Genomic DNA, 21140 nt, shown 5'->3' on the forward strand with positions numbered 1-21140 from the left:
GACAGCCTTCTCTTTATAATCCTATTTGGAACTCAGCTGTTTGAAATTGCACTTTTGAAATTTTTCTAAACGTGTTCTTCAGTTCCATCATGTTTTTTCTTGTAATTAAATTGTAAACTCATTAAGGAAATTGAATCTTCTAATCCTCTTGGATTCTGTCCCCATCCCCAGAGGTGGTTAAATACTACGAACACTTATATTAATTGCCTAATTTACAATACCTTGCTAGGAGCTATTAAGGTATAATTTCAAGTAAATGTACAAGGTAAAAGAGAGTTCAAGCAAATAAGCATTAAATAATTGTGACATGGCTCATGAAGAGGGTTGATTCAGCTCTGAGTTTACTCTGGAGTCAGATAACTTTGGTTAAATTTTTAAAAATTCCTTCCAAAACTTGTATGGTATCCAATTTCCACTTTGTCTTCTGGAGAATAGAATTTCATATCATATCAAAAGTTTTTTTAATCATTTTATTAGAGGCTCATACAACTCTTATCACAATTCATACATACATCAATTGTGTAAAGCACATTTGTACATTCATTGCCCTCATCATTCTCAAGACATTTGCTCTCTACCTAAGCCCCTGGCATCAGCTCATTTTTTCCCTCCCTCCCCGCTCCCCCCTCCCTCATGAACACTTGATAATTTATAAATTATTTTTTCATATCTTTCCCTGTCCGACGTCTCCCTTCACTCACTTTTCTGTTGTCCATCCCCCAGGGAGAAAGTTATATGTAGATACTTGTATTCAGTTCCCCGTTTCCACCCCACCCTCCCTCTACCCTCCCCGTATTGCCACTCTCACCATGGTCCTGAAGGGATCATCTGCCCTGGATTCCCTGTGCTTCCAGTTCCTATCTGTACCAGTGTGCATCCTCTGGTCTAGCCAGACTTGTGAGGTAGAATTGGGATCATGGTAGTGGATGGAGAGGAAGCATTTAGGAACTAGAAGGAAGTTATTTGTTTCATCATTGCTACACTGCACCCTGACTGCTAATCGCCTCCCCACAAGCCTTCGGTGAGGGAATGTATAGCTGCCTACAGATGGGCTTTGGGTCTCCACCCTGAACTCCCCCCTCATTCACTATGATATGGTTTTTTTTGTTGTTCTGATGATGCCTAATACCTGATCCCTTCGACATCTCGTGATCACACAGGCTGGTGCGCTTCTTGCATGTGGGCTTTGTTGCTTCTGAGGTAGATGGCCACTTGTTTACCTTCAAGCCTTTAAGACCCCAGACGATATATCTTTTAATAGCTGGGAACCATCAGCTTTCTTCACCACATTTGCTTGTGCACCCGCTTTGTCTTCAGCGATTGTGTCAGGAAGGTGAGTACTTGCAAGAACTTTGTTCTATTAAACTGGCATTCTATTATACTCACCTTCCCGACATATCAAAGTGTTTTTAACCAGAAAAAAAAAATCAACTTTTTTCTTGCCAACTTTTTATTCTGAAAGTTTTCAAACATCCATAAAAGCTGAAAGAATGGAGCAATGAGTAGCCACAATCCACATCTACGTATAACAATTGCTGTATTTGGCTATATTTTCTTTACCTAACAATATTTGTTTCTGATTCATTAAAAAATTGCACAATTCATGACACTTCATTCCTCAAGAAGCTCCTAAAAATAAGTATCTTATCTTTTATAATTCCAATGTTATTGCCACAACAAAGAAAAACTTTAATGCCTGAATAATATCTGATGTAGCTGTTGGGTAAATGTTGGACTGCTAACCTCAAGGTTGAAGGTTCAAACCCACCAACTGCTCCATGGAAGAAAGATGAATCAATCTGCTCTCATAAAGATATATAGTGCCCAAAACCCTATCTATGGTCTTTGGCTAGGTTTTCTAGAGAAGCAAAACCAATTCATATATATAGATATAGATATATAGAGAAAATTATGATCAAGAAAATTACTCACAGTTATAGATGCAGGTGAGTCCAAGTTTAGGTAGGTTTCAAATCCATGGGTATAATCCCTGCCCCCAGGGTTATGAACAACAGAAACATGGGTGAGGGGAGACAGTAGATAGAGTAAGATATGAAAATAATAATAATTTATAATTTAGCAAGGATTCATGAGGGTGGGGGAAAGAGGGAGGGAAAAAGGAGGAGCTGATACCAAGGGCTCAAGTAGAAAGAAAATGTTTTGAAAAGGATGATGGCAGCATATGAACAAATGTGCTTGACACAATGGATGTATGGATTGTTATAAGAGCTGTAAGAGCTCCTAATAAAATGATTTTTTAAAAATCCATGAGTGTGATCTTATGCTAGAAGCTTCTCTTGACTCTCTTAGCTGTCGGGCTGATGAACACCAAATCAGCAGGAAGACCACAAACTGGTGGCAGCAGAGGTGTATGAATTCAAGGCCAGCAGGTATGGCAGGCCTCTAATGACTCCCAGATCAGCAGGCAATGTGACAGGTCATTGACTCAAGTCCAAAGAACCTGAGGTCAATGAGCTAGATGCAGGATCCAGACCCAGCAAAATATAAAACAAGCTTGTCCACAGCGTATACTTATATACCGGCCATACCACCAAGGACATTTCCTTCAATTGCTTCAGGGTTGTGCCCAGAGTAAGGGTTTTGCATCCCACCATCATCTTCTCATAATTGTTGCCTGATCATAGAAGGTCTTATTATGGGGTTGATTGCATTGTATTAAGTCAGGTCATGGGGGACAACTAGGTGTTCACTACTGAGAATCCTAGCCCAGTCAAGTGGACACAGAACCTTAAACTATCGTGCCTCTATAGCAGCGGTTCTCAACCTGTGGGTTGAATGACCCTTTCACAGGGGTTGCCCGATTCAAAACAGTAGCACAATGACAGTTATGAAGTAGCAGCTAAAATAATGTTATGGTTGGGGGGTCACCACATGAAGACCTGTATGAAAGGGTCACGCCCTGAGGAAGGTGGAAAACCACTGCTGTGTAGCGCTGCTAGGAGGTCGAATCAACTCGATGGCAATGGGTTTGTGTGTGTTCAATATTATCTATGTCCAGTTCAAATGTAAATATACATCTATGTCTCAAGAATATTCTTTCTAGCTTTTGTTTTGTTTTGATTTAAGCTAGGGTCTAATCAATGTTTATACACTGCATAACAGTGTGTCATGTTTGCAATTCTTATTTCTTGAGCACTTATTATATTTCAGATTGCATACATCATGCTGTTTCATCATCACAAGGAAGTATGAGATCATTATATTACATAATGTGATGATAAAGTATTTACCTCTGCATACTTTGGAGTATTTTACCCACTACTGTGTTCATAGAATCTAGTGCAGAGCCATGTGCATAAGAAGTATTAACATGTAACTGGAATACATAAGCCTTACTTTGTGTGTCTTTTCTGATGGATGGAAAAGCTACAATAAAGCAAGCTGGAAAGTTATTTAATTTGCTGTGATGATACACAAAAGAAAACTCTGGCTCTCTTGCTTCTCAGATATTTTCATGGAAATGTCTGAGAAGTCCACTACCAGCAGCCTGAAGCAACAGATGTAGGCTCGCACTTAAAGTTCATGCCAATTTTGCCTTCTCTCTAATAGATCTGTTTTTGTTTTAATATTTAAAATTGTTTTCAAATTGAGTATTAATGAAGCTAGGAGTTTCCTAGTTGCCTTGCTAGCTCAAAAGCCCACACCAAACTCATGCTCACTGAGTGCATGTCGACTCATAGGGACCCTAAAAGACAGGGGAGAACTGCCCCTGTGAATTTCCGAGATTATAACACTTGACAGGAGTAGAAAGCCTCATCTTTCTTCCCTGGAGCTGGCTGGTGATTTCAAACTGCTGACCGTGTGGTTGGGGCCCCAGCAAGTAACCACTATGCCACCAGGGCTCCTTGCTAGGCTTTGAAATCAAACCCAAACTCACGGCCATTGAGTGCATGTCGACTCATAAGGACCCTAAAGGACAGGACACAACTGCCCTGTGAGTTTCTGAGACTGCAACTCTTTATGGGAGCAGAGAGCCCCATCTTTCTCCAGTGCTAAGCTAAAGGGGCTAATAAATTTGGGCAAAGAAATAAGTTAGAAGGAGCTAATAGCAGATATCAGTTCAGCATGCAATTTCTCCTATTTATTAGGGCATAGAATTTGAGATACCAAATTCACATCTATTTTTATATATCATTATTGTTATTGTGTGCCATTGAGTCAATTCAGATTCACAGTAAGTCCAGAACAAAGTAGAACCATAAGGCATCCAAACCTGTAATCCTTATGGAAGCAAGTTGCTTCCTCTTTCTCCTGGGAAGCTGCTGTGAGTCTGATACACTGATCTTTGGTCAACAGACAAGCACTTCACCACCAATCACCAAAAAGCTTTATATCTCTCTAGATAATAACATCAATAATTTTTTCTCCATTCAATTCATGTATTTGTTGTTGAGAATATATGCAGTGAAATAAACATCAATTCAGTCGTGTCTACGTGGACAGCTCAGTGGCACGGGTTACCGTCCTCAGTGTAAGCAAGCACCCTCACGCTCCTTTTCAGAGGTGCCTCTTTCATTAGCATAAACTCATCGCCCCTACAGTTCCTTGCTAATCTTCTGAGTTGTTGTCGATTTGATATTTTATAGACAGATTTTAAAAGAGTATAATAATCAAGGCAGATCATTTTTACTTGTTAAATTAAACCTCTATTTGACTTTAAGATTATATTCAGGAATATTTTAGTGGAAGGTTTAAAAGATTCTTGGGACAAGAGTTTCAGGTTTTCATCTACCTCCTATGGCAACAGAAAATCTAAAGTTCACAAAAATTTGAAATTCTGTTCTTCCTTTTCCCCCTTTTGATAATGATTCTTCTATGCAGTCTTTGGTCAAAATGCTTAATAATGGTAGCTGGGCACTGTCCAGTTCTTCCGGTCAAAATATATACAAGGTTTTGAACTAGTTTCTTTCCAGTTCGGTTGTGGCTGATAAAGTGATGTCAGGATGTACTCGAATTTGCACATGTGGGTGTACTGGAATGATGTCAATGGGGAAAATTATGACGACCCTTGTGTAGAAATGTAATTTCCTTCTTCCAAAACAAGGGTTGCATGCACATACCAAGCAGTTACCGTATAAACTCATGCATAAGCCGGGGTTTTCAGCACATTTTTAATGCAGTTTTGGTGGTCAAGTTAGGTGACTCAGCAGATATTCGGGTCGGCTTATACTCGAGCATATACGGTAGTTTGACCCGCAGAAGCAGAAGCAGTGATGCCTGTCTCAAAGTTGTTCTTATTTCTGTTGCTCTTCATAGTCCTATCAAGCACCTGGATCAGGCTCCTAAAAGAGCTCAGTGTGTCTCTCCTGAGTCTCCCAATCCAGTGCAGTTACTAGTTTGGTACACTCACATCAATTCAGGTTTGATCTAATTTCTCAGTGTTGGATATGGCTAAACTGGTTTGAAGCATTCTAACTGATTCAGAGCCCTGGTCTCATGGCAAAGGAGGCAGTTGTTCATGGAGGCAATTAGTTCCCCATCCCACATGGTTCGCCTATTTCTGAAGCTCCTCCTCCCTGTTGTGCAGGTGAATAGACAGCAATTGTGCTGTGGATGGCCACTTGTAAGCTTGGAAGACTCCAGGCACTACACAATGAACTAGGAGGTAGAACAGAAGCACTCCACACATTAGTAGGCCAATTTCAATATCCCATGAAACCATACTCTTAAACCTCCAAACCAAGGAGCCAAAGCCTGATGTGTTTGGTTGATGTGAGCAGCTTCAGCAGCTACTCTGTTTTTAAATCATTATTTTAAATATATCTATCACACCAGTTCAGCTTTTTACAATGCACTCTGCAGCCCTGCCCTAATCAATGCTATTTTTCATCACTTTCGTTTGCACTTCAATATTAAACTGTGTGCTTGTACAACTTATTAAAAAATAAGTAACATGATCTAAAGTCTTGGCTTACAGGAGATTCAAGCACCATGTTATAATAGAAAGAGAATTGGAATTTAAAAAACAAAACTGATTTCAAAACCTGATTTGGTACTTACTAGTGCTGTGACCTTGGCCAAGTTCCTGAAGTTAGCTGAATCCCTTTGGGCATTAATGAAATTAATATAACAAAAGGTACATTGTGAGGATTGGACATTAAATAAAAACCGTGTGCTTACTTAACGTTAGTTATTATTCTGTATTTCAATTTGCACTGCTATTCATTACCACCAAGTATGAGTTGGATGTAGTTTGAAGGGTACCTGAGGTAGGAATGAGGTCTAAGAGTCTTGATTTACAGGTGTACAGATATTAATTATCTACCTGTAATAGAAAACCAATCTTATTTTTAGCCTTTAGTCTTATAATTTTGTTCTTCCAAAACACTGTCAATAAATTCTGTTCATATTTTCAGTGTGAAAAGTCTACTGTATATGACACAGAAGATTCCAGACTGGCAGTAGACAGAGCCAGAGTTAATTTTCAAGCATATGTGTATGTGAAAGAGCTCTGGAGGGCTTAGCACTGAGCTGCTAACCGGAAGAGGTCAGCAGTTCAAAACCACCCGTTGCTTCATAGGAGAAAGATGAGGCTGTCTGCTCCCATAAAGATTTAAAGTCTCTGAAATATCAAGGTGAAGTTCTACAGGGTCTCGAGGGTCACAATGAGTCAGAGTCAACTTGACAGCCCTGATGGTTTTTTGCCTTGATATGTGTGCATTGAAGTTCACACAAATACATAATGATAGTTTACATATTACCAAGTTTTATTTTTATTTGATTGAAAGCTTTCTTATTATTCATAAAATGTTTTGTATAGTTGATCTTAGCTTTGTGCATGCTGATTTCAATGAGTTGTAATTTTCTCTGCTCCAGACTGCTCAAATGCTGCAGTTACCAGTGTCTTGTATAATTATACCAAAATGAAGCCAGCACACAAAAGCCACCAAGTAAGCCCTGGTGGCTCAGTCGGATAGATGTTGGGCTGCTGACCATGACGTCATCAATTCAAATCCACCAGTTGCTCTGTGGGAGAAAGATGAGACTGTCTGCTTCAGTAAATGGAATCCCTGTATGAATCAGGATCCCTGTAAATGGACTTACTATGAATCAGGGTTAACTTGATGGCAATGGATTTGTGTTTTGGTTTGCTCCCATATTAAGGAGCCCGGTGGTGCAATGGGTTAAGAGTTGGGTTACTTAACCGAAAGGTCAGGGGGGTTGAGTCGACCAGCCATTGGGCAGTCTGCTTCCATAAAGATGTACAGCCTCCAAGACTTTATGGAGTTGTTTATTTCTCCCTAGAGGGAGCCTGGTGGTCGCATTGGACTTCTAAATGCAAAGTTCGTAGTTTGAACCCACCAGGTTGTCTGCTCCTATAAAGATTTAACGAGATGGCTGGAATTGACTAGATGGCAGTAGGTGTTAGTTTATTAGAATCACATGATCTTTTATTTTTTTAATCGTGTTATTAGGGGCTCATACAACTCTTATCACAATCCATACATACATCAATTGTGTAAAGCACATTTGTACATTCATTGCCCTCATCATTCTCAAAACATTTGCTCTCCACTTAAGCCCCTGGCATCGGCTCCTCATTTTCCCCCTCTCTCCCACTCCCTCCTCCCTCATGAGCCCTTGATAATTTATAAATTATTATTTTATCATATCTTTCCCTGTCCGATGTCTCCCTTCACCCACTTTTCTGTTGTCCATCCCCCAGAGAGGAAAAATCTACTGTGTTACTTTGAAGACTAAGGTGCACCTGACCCAATTGATAGCATTTTCAATCACCTGGTATGGATAGGAAAGCTGACGAGTAATAAGCAAGGCTAAAGAGGAGTAGATGCATTTGCATTCTGGTGTTGGTAAAGAATATTGGATATACCATAAACTGCCAGAAGAACAAACAAATCTTCTAGCAAGCAGTACAGCTAGAATGCCCCTAGAGGTGAGGATGACAAATAAACAAACAAACAAACAAATAAGTGAGGAAGGTGAGACTTAGTCCCTTGTACTTCTGACATGCCCTGAGGAGAGATCAGTTCCTAGAGAAGGACATTATACCTGGTAAGGTAAGAGAGGGTCTAAAATAATGAGGAAACCCCCCCCCCCAAAAGATGGGCTGATACAATGGCTGCAAAAATGGGCTCAATCATAGAAAAATTTGTAAGGATAGTAAAGGACTAGACTGTGTTTTATTTTGTCTATGTTGGGTGGCTATGAGTTGGGGGCTGACTTAACAGGACATAACAACCATCATAGAACTTTACAGAAACAGAGAAGTAATCCTCAACTTTATATGAAAAGGCAGCAAGACAAACCAAATCCATTGCCTTCAAGTCCTTCAACTTCCTGATTACAAACATATCATAAAGCCATAGTAATTCGAACACCCAGATTCTGGTATCATAATAGCCATGAAGTGAAGAGGGATAAACATATACGAGCTAAGCCTCTGGTGAATCCCCCGACCATGGTCCTTGCCGTCATGAGAGCGCACTGGAAAGGGATTGTTGCAGATGCAGTTAGGTCAAAATTAGCACGACCACCCCTTTAAACTGCCCAATGATTGTGCTTTATGCTCTCAATATCTCCAACTCAAAATGAATCTTTAGTAAGGTAAACTGTAACTTGAATAGATAACAAATGATTTTATCACAGACAATTTTCCATGTAGTCAACTGTAGCTGTTTCGCTTGGCACAGACGCATTTACTAATGGGCTATGCTTGCACCTTCTGTACAGAGATGTCCTGTACCAAGTTCTTCTCCACCCAGCTGATTATGTGCTCCTTTCGGCATGTCATATTTTGCACAGAGACCTGACAGTCCAGGTGGTTCTTCACGTCTTTGCATACTTTGTGCAGCCGTTCCCAGTAAGTAACCTCTAAGGTCATAGTGATCTCATTTCTCTGAACATCAAAAATGTAGTGGCCTTTCTGGACCAGGGACTGCTGTATCTTCTCAAACCCACTGGCATCTTGGATGCGTTTCATGGAGGTTTGCTTCACCTCTTCTAGCTGAGTGATTTTTTGCTCATTGAGTTTATTGGCAAATTTCCCCCTAGAGCCACATTTTTAAACTACGTAGACGAGCAACCCTATTGTAGCTGTGGTAGAGAACGTTTCTGGGGCGACCACACCTCTTGCTTAGGATAGAAACTATAAGCCCAGCTCCGAGCATGTAAGTCCCTGTGATACCAGTTTTAGGATAAAGGAACTGGAAGAATTCCTCAGGGATCAGCACCAAATGAACTTTCCCTCCATGGTCTGGAATAGGTGGTACAGGGGCAAGACTTGGCTGGTCTGTGAGAAAGAGCCTTGTTGCTTGCAGTGGGGGCCGCTGTGGCTGTGACTGAAATTAACACCCAGACAATATGGTCAGGGAAGGTCCAGGTGTTGGTCTTAACATCCCTGTGATCCCAATGAGAGCAGCACCCTATCATTTGATCTCCCTCATGACCCATTTAAATTTGTTCTAGTTTCTACAGAACAAATTTAAATGGACCATAAGGAAGTTTGTTTCTGTTGTGTCCTTCTATATAAGACAGCATGAGAAGCAAATCTGAGAAGAAAGCAATGGGACCGATGGTTCCGGGGTGACTTGGGGGAAAGGGAGTGGTGAGCAAATAAAGTCATGGGTAGGGCAACAAGTAGGGATCTAAAATCACGTGTGAGAGGGGTGTCGAGTTCCTCGAGGGGGTGGAAAAACTGTAATCTACCTGAGAGAAACTACAGAGAAGCAAACGAGGGGTGAGCATGATAGTGGGGCAGGAGGAAGGTAAAAGGAGAGAACTAAGAAGCAAAACTATGTATAGAGGTACAAACATAGATGTGTACATATGTAAATATATTAATACATAAAAACTGGAGTATTGGCCTATGTGCATATATTTATAAGGCAATACATTGAGGTAGTGGATGAACTTTGGGCCTCTACTAAAGTTTTCCTCAACACAAGAACACTTGATATAACAATCTGGCAATGGGTGATGCCTATCTTCCCGACACAATCACTGAAGACAAAATGAGTGCATAAGCAAATGTGACAAAAAAGCAGATGATGAGAGAGTGGAGCACATTCTGGCCCACCAGGCCTTGAGGATGATGACCCCAATTAGAGCAGCCAGTCCAAAAAAAAGAGGACCACATGGCCGGCCCGACTATGAGAAATGAAAACCCTCCCTGACCCATAGCTCTACGGAGGACAACACCGGAGACACAGTGTGGGAACTGCACCCGATCTGATCCGCCAGACCAAGGCAAAACACTAAGGGGGTGCAACAGAACAGCAAGGGAACGGAGTGGTGAGGTTCCCAGGGAATACTGAAGGTGAACTTTGGGGTCAGGTGTGGTGCCCCAACAGACTGGACTGGAAAACACTCCTAATGGCCAACAAAGGATCCTTGAACTAACTACAAGCTTTTCTTTCTGATTGTGCTTTGGGGTTTCTTTTGTCATTGGTTTGTTGTTGTTTTCTTGTGTATTGGTGCTTGGTTTTGCTCTGTCTTGTTTTTGTGCATGTTATTATCTCTGAAGGTCTGTCAAAATAAGATAGGCTGGATGAACAATCTGGAGGAGAAAACAACGGGACTGAGAGCTCCGGGGAGACAATGGGAGAGGGGGAGGTGGGGGGCAAAGGAAGTAGTGTTAACAAACCCAGGGACAAGGGAACAACAAGTGATCCAAATTGGTGGTGAGGAGGGTGTGGGAGGCCTGGTAGGGCATGATCAAGGGTAATGTAACCAAGAGAAATTGCTGAAACCCTGGTGGGGACTGAGCATGATAGTGGGACAGGAGGAAAGTCAAAGGAAATAGAGGAAAGAGCTAGGAAGCAAAGGGCATTTATAGAGGTCTAGATAAAGACATGTATATATGCAAATATATTTATATATGATGATGGGGAAATAGATCTATATATTTTTAGGTTTAGTATTAAGGTAGCAGAAGGACATTGGGCCTCCACTCAAGTACTCCCTCAATGCAAGAATACTTTCTTCTATTAAATTGGCATTCTATGATGCTCACCTTCCCGACACAACCACTGAAGACAAAGCGGGTGAATAAGAAAATGTGGTGAAGAAAGCTGATGGTGCCCGGCTATCAAAAGATATAGCATCTGGGGTTTTAAAGGCTTGAAGGTAAACAAGTGGCCATCTAGCTCAGAAACAACAAAGCCCGCATGCAAGAAGCACACCAGCCTATGCGATCATGAGGTGTTGAAGGGATCAGGTATCAGGCATTATCAGAACAAAAAAGCTTACCATAGTGATTGAGGGGGGTAGTGCAGAGTGGCGACCCAAAGCCCATTTGTCAGCCACTGGAGAGCCCTTTGCAGAGGGGTCTCAGGGAGGAGATGAGCCAGACAGGATGTGATGTAGCAACGATAAAAAATACAATTTTCCCCTAGTTCCTAAATGCTTCCTACCTCCTCCCCACTATCATGATCCCAATTCTATCTCGCAAGTCTGGCTAGACCAGAGGATGTACACTGGTACAGATAGGAACCAGAAACACAGGGAATCCAGTGGTGATTGGTGATACTGGGAAATGTAGAGGGAGGGTGGGTTGGAAAGGGGGAACCGATTACAAGAATCTACATGTGACCTTCTCCCTGGGGGATGGACAACAGAAAAATGGGTGAAGGGGGATGTCGGGCAGGGCAAGATATGACAAAATAATAATTTATAAATTATCAAGGGTTCATGAGGAAGGGGGGAGCAGGGAGGGAGGGGAAAAATGATGACCTCATGCTAGGGGCTTAAGTGGAGAGCAAATGTTTTGAGAATGATGAGGGCAATTGATGTACAAATGTGCTTTACACAATTGATGTATGTATGGACTGTGATAAGAGTTGTATGAGCCCCTAATAAAATGACTTTTAAAAAAAGCAGATGGTGCCAGGCTATTAAAAGGTATAGCATCTAGGGTAGAGGTTGTACACTGGTACATATGGGGGCTGGAGGCACAGGGAATCCAGGGTGGATGATACCTTCAGGACCAAGGGTGTGAGGGGCGATGCTGGGAGAGTGGAGGGTGAGTGGGTTGGAAAGGGGGAACTGATTACAAGGATCCACATGTGACCTCTTCCCTGGGAGAGGGACAGCAGAGAAGGGGGGAAGGGAGACTCCAGATAGGGAAAGATATGACAAAATAACAATGTATAAATTACCAAGGGCACATGAGGGAGGAGGGAGTGGGGAGGGAGGGGGAAAAAAAAAGAGGACCTGATGCAAAGGGCTTAAGTGGAGAGCAAATGCTTTGAGAATGATTGGGGCAGGGAATGTGCAGATGTGCTTTATACAATAGATGTATGTATATGTATGGATTGTGATAAGAGTTGTATGAGCCCCTAATAAAATGTAAAAAAAAGAAAAAAAAACAGATGGTGCCAGGCTATTAAAAGGTATAGCATCTAGAGTCTTAAAAGCTTAAAGTCAAAAATGCGGCCATCTAGCATGGAATCAACAAACCCGCATTGAAGAAACACACCAGCCTGTGTGATTAAGCGGGGTCAATGGGAACAGGCATCAGAAGTTCAAAAATAAACAACCTCATCTAGATGAAGGAGAGGGCTTGAGGGAGAGACCCAGAGCCCATCGGAGATAACTGGAAATTCCAGCACAGAGAAGCCCCACTGAAGAGAACATACATCCAGGGGCAGTAGAGCACCAAGAAAACACACTACACTTCTCTAGGTCCTTAATCCTTTCTCCCCCTCCTTTCATATATTGGGACTGATATGATCTCAGTCCCTGTCTTGAAAATGCCGAGTGCATACATCAGTACAGACAAGAGCTTTCAATTCATGGAATTCAGGATAGACAACCCCTTCAGAAACAGTAATGGGAGTAATGACTTCAGTAGAGTAGGGGAAGGGAATGGGGATGAGGTTAGTGCTGAACTGATAGAATGATGGCGACATAACCCCTCCAGGGGGATAAACAGCAGGACTGTAGATGAAAGGATAGAAGGGGTGTTATGAGATATGTATAAATAACAACACATAATATATTAAGGGTTTGCGAGGGTTGCAGGGCGGGAGAGGAAGGGAACTGATGTCAAGGGGTTCAAGAAGGAAAATAATGTTCTCAAATTGTTGATGGCAATATTTGTATATAACCACTTAATGTAATGTATGTATGGACTGTTATAATACATGTAAAGACCCCAATAAAATCATTAATTAAAATAAATAAAAGAGCTGTTAATTCAGGATAAAAAGAAAACCATTCTAAAAATAAAAGCTGTATCAAATGAATACAATATAAATTAAAATTATTAGCTAACATATGACAATAAATTTTCATTACACATAAGAAATTGTTCTAAGCAAATAAGCCCACATGGAAGAAGCACACCGGCCAGTGCGATCACGAGGTGCCCAAGGGACCAGGTATAAGGCATCATGCAAAAAAAACAAAAAAGATATGTGTGTATGTATGTGTATATATGTGTATATGTATATATGTATGTATATATATATATCATATTAAATGAAGGGGGAAGTGCAGAGTGGAGACCCAAGGCCCAAGTGTCGGCCAATGGAGATCCCCTCATAGAGGGGTTTAGGAGAGGAGATGGGTTAATTAGGGTGTGAGGTAGTATCGATGAAGAACACAGCTTTCCCCCAGATCCTGGATGCTTCCTCCCCCCAACTACCATGATCCGAATTCTACCTTGCAGGGCTGGATAGGACAGAGGCTGTACACTGGTACATATGAGGGTTGGAGGTACAGGGAATCCAGGGTGGATGATACCTTCAGGACCAAGGGTGTGAGGGACGATGCTGGGAGAGTGGAGGGTGAGTGGGTTGGAAAGGGGGAACTGATTACAAGGATCCACATGTGACCTCTTCCCTGGGAGAGGGACAGCAGAGAAGGGGGGAAGGGAGACTCCGGATAGGGCAAGATATGACAAAATAACGATGTATAAATTACCAAGGGCATATGAGGGAGGGGGGAATGGGGAGGGAGGGGGGAAAAAAAAGAGGACCTGATGCAAGGGGCTTAAGTGGAGAGCAAATGCCTTGAGAATGATTGGGGCAGGGAATGTATGGATGTGCTTTATACAATTGATGTATGTATATGTATGGATTGTGGTAAGAGTTGTATGAGTCCCTAATAAAATGTAAAAGAAGAAAAGAGAAAAAAATGATTAGGGCAAAGACTGTACAGATGTGCTTTATACAATTGATGTATGTATATGTATGAACTGTGAAAAGAATTGTATGAGCCCCAATAAATTGTTAAAATAAAAAAATTTAAAAAAAAAAAGATCTAATCCAAACAGCAAAAAAAAAAAAAAAAGAAATTGTTCTAGTCTTTAATATTGTCTGCTTTCTTTTTGAGTGATATTTTTATGTTTTACTTTGTTATCATTGCTAGTTTTTGTTTTAATGTTTTTCTGTAAATGAAATCCAGAATAGGTCAATCTATAGAGACAGTAACTAGATTAATGGTTCCTTGGGGATAATTGCAGGAGAAGTTGGGGAAAAATGGGGAGCTAATAATGATGAGTACAAAAATGAAGAAAATATTCTAAAACGGTTTGTGATGATGAATGTACAACTATTCTTGTTGTAACTGAAATATTGATTTGTCTGATATGCGAGCTATCTGCCAATAAAACTTTTTGGAAAATAAAATAGGCATAAATACCAACTGAATAGATTTGAGAGATCAGAAATAAATCCAGACATTTATAGTAAACTGATTTTCAATACAGGTGCTAAGTCCATTTAATGCAAAAGAAAGAGTCTTTTCAATAAAAAGTGTTGAAAAAACTGGATTTCTACAAGCTGATGGCATCTAACAACCCAACAAAATGCAGAAGAATGAATCAGGATCCATGTCTCATACCGCACACATAATTAAAATTGCACAAGGAGCTAGATGTGAAAGTTATTAATATACCGTGGTTAAGTGAAATTGCTTAATATGCCACTTCTATTCACAATCTTTTAACTCTGACCTAGTGAATGGGTGGGACCATGTAAATAAGGTGTTGGTCAGTTTTGTCACTCTGTTAGGAATTACAGTGAGTCATCTCGGAATCCCTAGGGTTTCTGAGATACTAAATACTTACAGGAACAGACAACTTCATCTTCCTCTGCCCAAATGGCCCACCCTTGCCGTTAGACGCCCAACACATTACCTATCATACCATCTAGACGCTGTGTAATTACCATTAGAGGCATACACGTCCAAACTACAATGAGATATGATCTCGTTGCTATGAGAATGGTAATGAAACATAAAAAAACAAAACATACAAGTGTTCGTAGGATTGTGGAGAAACTGAAACCTTGTCTGCTGTTGGTGGAATTGGGAAACGGTGCAACTACTGTAGAAAACTGTGTGGCATCGCCTCGAAAAGTTAAACATAGAACCGCTATGAAATCCAGTAACTCTGGTTAAAAAAAAAAAATCGGACGAACAAACGTCTCTGCCTGACATAGCTGAGTCTCTCTTGCTCGCCTCAAGATCCAGAACCGTGGAGGGTCCAGACAGAACAGCTTCTTTCTCTGTCCTACATGGCGTACAGGAGGCTGTGCATGTTTCAAGGACATGGCTGACCGTGTTTGTAGAGTGGACCCTCATGGGAGAGCTGGCGTGTTGTCACAGACGGCGGCTGGGGCGCCAGACCATGTTTTGAATACACGACCGTGGGCTAAAATATCGACACTGTAAACACAATGGCCCTATTGATGCTCCAGGATCCTAAGTGAGATTCTCCACAACGAAATAACAAAGGTGTCTCTCAGGTGAACCACAGGCAGGTGGAAAATCTGGATTTAGAAGCGGATTGGGGGCTCCCACTGAGTGCTAGCTCCAACCCAAGAACAATCAGTTCCTCATTCATCCCCCCGCTCCATCCTCCAGGAAACACCCAGGAGACGAGGAACTGCAGCGAAGTGCGGTGAAGGAAAGGGATGGTGCCCAGCTCTCAGACAGAATAACGCCTGGGATCTCACAGACCCGTTTTCAAACAAGCAACCACCTAAGTGAGACGCCAGACAAGCCTTGTGAGCTCACGGACATGTGTGACGTGGGATTCTAGAGGATATGATCCAAGTCCGAAGGAGCAGAGCATGTCGGCTCAAGATTGTTTAACTCCGGTGTGCAGATGGCTGTGGGTGATGGTGGAAGGCAAAATACATTCGCAGGATTTACACATGGAGTTAAAATAAGCGTCTAGTGACTCCCCTGTGACCGGGAGTGAGGGATGGGGATAGCCTGGTGGTCAGAGTATTGCCCAGATATGAATAAAACAAAAAAAATCTGACGTGCATGGTTAAAAAAAAAAAAGAAATCCAGTAACTCCCATCCTAGGTACACACCCAGCAGTGAAGGCAGAAACTGAAACCGACACCTGTACACCAGCGTTCTTACAGCACCCTTCAGCAAGGACGTTACCCTAAGTAAGGTAAACTCAAACTATGAGAGGGAGACTAAGATCAAAGCACAAACTTGGTTATGTCATACTTCCAAGGCTATCTGCATCGTGGAAAGACAGTTCTCCGGAATCTGGCTTCTCTTTCCTTTGAACACAGCTTCCCAGCAAACAGCATGTTCCACTGGTGTGAGTAATACTGACAAATTTGCCTGTGACAAGTAAGAGTTCACCTCCACTGCTTGACCAGGCTGTCACTACTTCCCCTAAATGCGGGGGCTTCTAAGTAAGCGATTTCTCAGAGACACCCCCAGTCATTCACAGTCAAGCCATCAAACATTTTAAAGCCATCAAACTCTGTGGGCCGAACTAGGTTGACTTCTTTTTCTTTTTTGCTTCAATCATTATTATGAAATTGTTGACAAGCGTGGTCATTTTAAGCAAAACCTGGTGGAATTTCCTTGAATTGTTTGTACAATACAGACTATTCCTATGGCAAAAGAAAAAGAAGATCCATGAAAGCACACATTTTTTCAAGTGAAAGATTCATGATACAGATGTTACTACTAAAGGTTTCTATCCCATGGGTGCCTCACATTCTGGCCCATGACTAAGAAAAGAAAAAGTAAATACTCGAAGTATTTTCAAAAATCAGCACTCCAGTGCTCAAATCTTGAGATGAAATTGCTGAGGGCAGATGTTGTACCACTTTGTCTTCTCTTGCACTCTCAACACAGCAGAGTATGATCCCATCATTGGGAACTAACACTTCATAGAGTTTTATTTCTCAATCTGGGATTTTTTTAAACAGAAACTTATGCATGTCTAACTACTTTAAAGGGATTGATAGAAAGAGGGAAGATGTAATTAGGTAATTAGGAGTTTGATAAATACTTAGGGACATAAGAGATTAACATACACAGAATAATGCATGCAACAATTAATAAGAACCTAACACTTGATTGCAGATGATTACCGATAGGTGTGCGTCAAAGTGAAGCCTGTCAGTTATGAGCTAAGCTAAGGTGGTTAAAAAGTCCATGTGTGGGTTCCAAGCCTCTTTTCAAGCCTGCTTATGGTGCCTAAAGAGGGCATGTATTTTCTTTCATTTACTTAGTTTTGTATTTTAATGGGTTTAAAAATATTTTATTGTGTTTTAGATGAAAGTTTACATAGCAAAGTAACAATATTTTATATGAATAAACATAAAGATCTAACAATATTCTAACGAACTGTTCCATAATATTGGTTGCTAGTTTCACAATGTAGTCACATCTCATTATTTCCATTTGTTGGTTATATTTCTACTGATGTAATTTCCCTGCCCCTCCTTGCCTTCTCATCTTTGCCAGTTTAGCCTCATGTAGCTGACTACCTAAGAAAGCACATTACTCACAGATGATCCTGTGAGCACGACACTCTATAAACCAGTCTGTTATTTTGGGGTTGAGGGTGACCACTAGGAGTTGGCTTCAATTCCATGTTCAAAGGGTACCTTAGGGTGATAGTCTTGCCAATTCATCTAGTCTCAATTGGTCCAGGAAGTCTGTCTTTTTTAGGAATTTGAATTTTGTTCTACATTTTTCAAGAGGTAGCCACAAGAAGGTGGAGCATTCATCATTCAAATGGAAGAGCTTGGACTAGAACCCAGGTAGATTGAAAGAACATCTGTCACTCTGTTAACACTGGTTATCTCTGAGGGAAGGCTTATGGGCCCTGATTATTCTGTATTTCTGTAATGTTTCAAAATTTTAAGCCATCATGCAATAACAAATAAACAAATAATTGATACAAGTACACTAGATGCTTAATGACTTCCATTCAGAGATAAAAGGGAACACTAGTGGGAGAAGGAGCAGAGGACTCTCACCCCAAGCTTGTGGATTTGGAAGTCAGTGGACTCTGGTTCAAATCTCTTGTTTTTGAGATTTAAGACTAACATAAACTTGCTATTTTCTTAGTCTTTGCTTTGTGTGCCATGTCTTACTTAGTCTTGCACATATAGTTTTGCCTTAATGAATGAGCATTATTGAAAATTTTGCCTGTGTCTAACCTCCATTGCTTTCTTAAACAGTGCAAAAGAATTGCTTGATTATTCTAACATGTGAAAATGGAAATTTAAAGAATACGTGTCAGTTCTTTGGGGGTAGGGATTAAGGTGAGTACAATTAGGTTTCCATTGTGAATGGAAACCTTGTAACTGATTCCTGGCTGGAGTTCTGTAAAATAACTTAAGCAGGAAAAAAAAATGATGACAGGAAGGCAGGGCATGTATTCCACCCCAGTCGCTAAGAACCACAAACACAGCTATTCTCCTTTATACAGTTTGATTTGTTTGCAGATTTCATTATTTGAGTGGGCAGTATTTTTCCTCTAAAAGCCTACTCTGTCTCCATTGAAGCATGCGTTGGATGGTGGCCTACAATGAATCAAGTTAACGTGCCAGACTTATATAACAAGGTACCCAAACATCGGGAAAGTAGCATGTTAGAGTGTATTTATCATGACAGTCCCCTTGGACTCACTCACCGAGTACCCAGAAGACGTACCTTTTACCATTACGTTGACGAACAGATTGGGCAGGGAGCCCAGCATCTTTGAAGACTGCTGTACTTGTTATTTTATGTAAGTCATACTTGATGGTGGGAACTGTCCTGGTGTCATAGTGGATTACATGTTGAGCTGCTACCCTATCCTGCAGTGTCTCAATGAGTCGATTCAACAGCTGTGAGTGAATACGTAACTACAATGGGGGTGATAGGGGCCAAGTGACAGCACTTAATGGACAGAGACAAGGTGGATGTGGTTACCATAATGTACAGCAGAGTCAAAGTTATAATCAGAACAGTCTGAGTCTTATGAACTTATGGCATTGGCCACCTGGGCAGGTGGCCCCAGGAGTGAAATAAATGAGAAGCCTACTAAAAATGCACTTGATCTGTAGAAGCAGAAGAATTCTAGGCCAAGGGAATGGCAATCTAATTTGAATCACCAGAATAGAAAGTCACAATCCGTTGTTCAATTTCCAGAATTGAGCCAGCTATAGACCCATAACCACCTGAAGAAGGGGAGACCAGGTCTGCTCGAGGAATAGCTCAGAAACCACTGAAAATGTATAGTGGTCATTTTTCTCCCAGTCTTCCCCTAAAGAATCTGTGGCCTTTAACAAGAGTGTTCCTCAGAGAAAGGGAAATGATCAGACTTTTCAGGACACTGGCTTTGGGGTACTAATTCTAGGAGATCTAAAATGTCACTGCAGCACACCAGTCAGAGGAGGTGCATAAGGAAGTCAAGTTCTTAATGGAGTCTTAGCTCAAGTCCATCTCACAGTGGGTCCAGTGGGTCCCAGAATCTGTCCTGTAGTGATTTCTTCACTTCTAGAATACCTCATTGGAATAGACAAACTTTACAACTGGCAGAACCCTCATACTGAATCCCTAAATGTGGAAGAAGTGCTATTATGGTAATGGAAGCCATGATACCTGTATCTACATAGGAACATAATAAACCAAAAGCAGCATCAAATTTCCAGAACGATTTCAGAGATTTGTACCACCATCATGGACTTGAAGAATGTAGGGATGGTGATTCCCACCACATCTCTATTTAACTAGTCTATTTGCCCTATGGAAAAACAAAACAAAACCAGATGGATCTTGGAGAATCACAGTGGAGTATAATAAACTTAATCAGGTGGTGACTACAATTTCAATTGCTGTTCTAGATGTAGTGTCGTTGCTTGAGTAAATTAATATGTCTCTTGGTACCTAACATGTAGCTAACATCTGTCTAATGCCTTTTTCACAATTCTAGTTTTGAAGAACAACCAGAAGCAGTTTGCCTTCAGCTGGCAAGGCCAATGTTACACCTTCACTATCTACTTCAGGGGTATCGAAACACTCCATACTGTGTAATTTAGTTCACAAGGATCTTGATCATCTTTTTCTTCCATAAGGCATCACACTGGTCCTTTACACTGAAAGAATTATGCTGATTGGCTCCAGTAAAGAAGTATCAATACTCTAGACTTATTGGTAAAACATCTACATTCTCACTGCCATTGAGTCAATTCCAACTCATAGCAACCCTATAAAACAGAGTATACCTCTCCTTGTGGGTTTCCAAGGTTATTAAATTATATATGAACAGAAAGCCTCATTTTCCTCTCAGAGAGTTGCTGGCAGTTCCGAACTTGGCTTTGTGATTAGCAGCCCAACTACACCACCAGAGTTCCTTATCTGAATGATAAAGGGTGGGAAATTAATACAACAAAATTCAGGTAACTTCTACTACAGGGAAATGTAGGGAAATATCTAGGGTTCCACTGGTGTGGGACATGCTAATATATTCCTACCAAAGTGAAGGATATGTTATTGCATCTGGTCCTTACCACAACAAAAAGGTGGCACAACCCTTGTGAACTTCTTTGGATTTTAAAGATAATATAGCCCTTATTTGGGTGTACTAGTAGGGCCTATTTATCAAGTGACTAAACAAACAAGCAAACAAATAAACAAAAAACAAAAAGCTGCCACTTTTGAGTAGGCCCCAAGTAAGAGAAGTCTCTGCAATAGGTTCAGGGTGCCCGCAATCCCACTCTGCTACTCGGGCCGTATGGTCCAGCTGATCCAGTGGGGCTTGAAGTATCAGAGGCAAATAGAGCTGTAGTTCGAAGTCTTTGGCAGGCCTTCCTGGGTGCAGACTTTTAGGATTGAAGAGCAAAGTCCCGCCATCCTCTGCAAATAACTATCCCCCTACTGCGAAAGATTCTGCTTTGTTA

At 41.2% G+C, this 21140-nt stretch overlaps 1 pseudogene; it reads right to left on the reverse strand.

The window, feature by feature from the left end:
* Nucleotides 1-8644: 8644 nt before the first annotated feature.
* Nucleotides 8645-18919, reverse strand: LOC142426574 (ATP synthase peripheral stalk subunit b, mitochondrial pseudogene; annotated as a pseudogene).
* Between the last annotated feature and the right edge of the window lie 2221 nt (nucleotides 18920-21140).

Source organism: Tenrec ecaudatus, chromosome 14, assembly GCF_050624435.1.
Source record: "Tenrec ecaudatus isolate mTenEca1 chromosome 14, mTenEca1.hap1, whole genome shotgun sequence".
Lineage (NCBI taxonomy): Eukaryota > Metazoa > Chordata > Mammalia > Afrosoricida > Tenrecidae > Tenrec > Tenrec ecaudatus.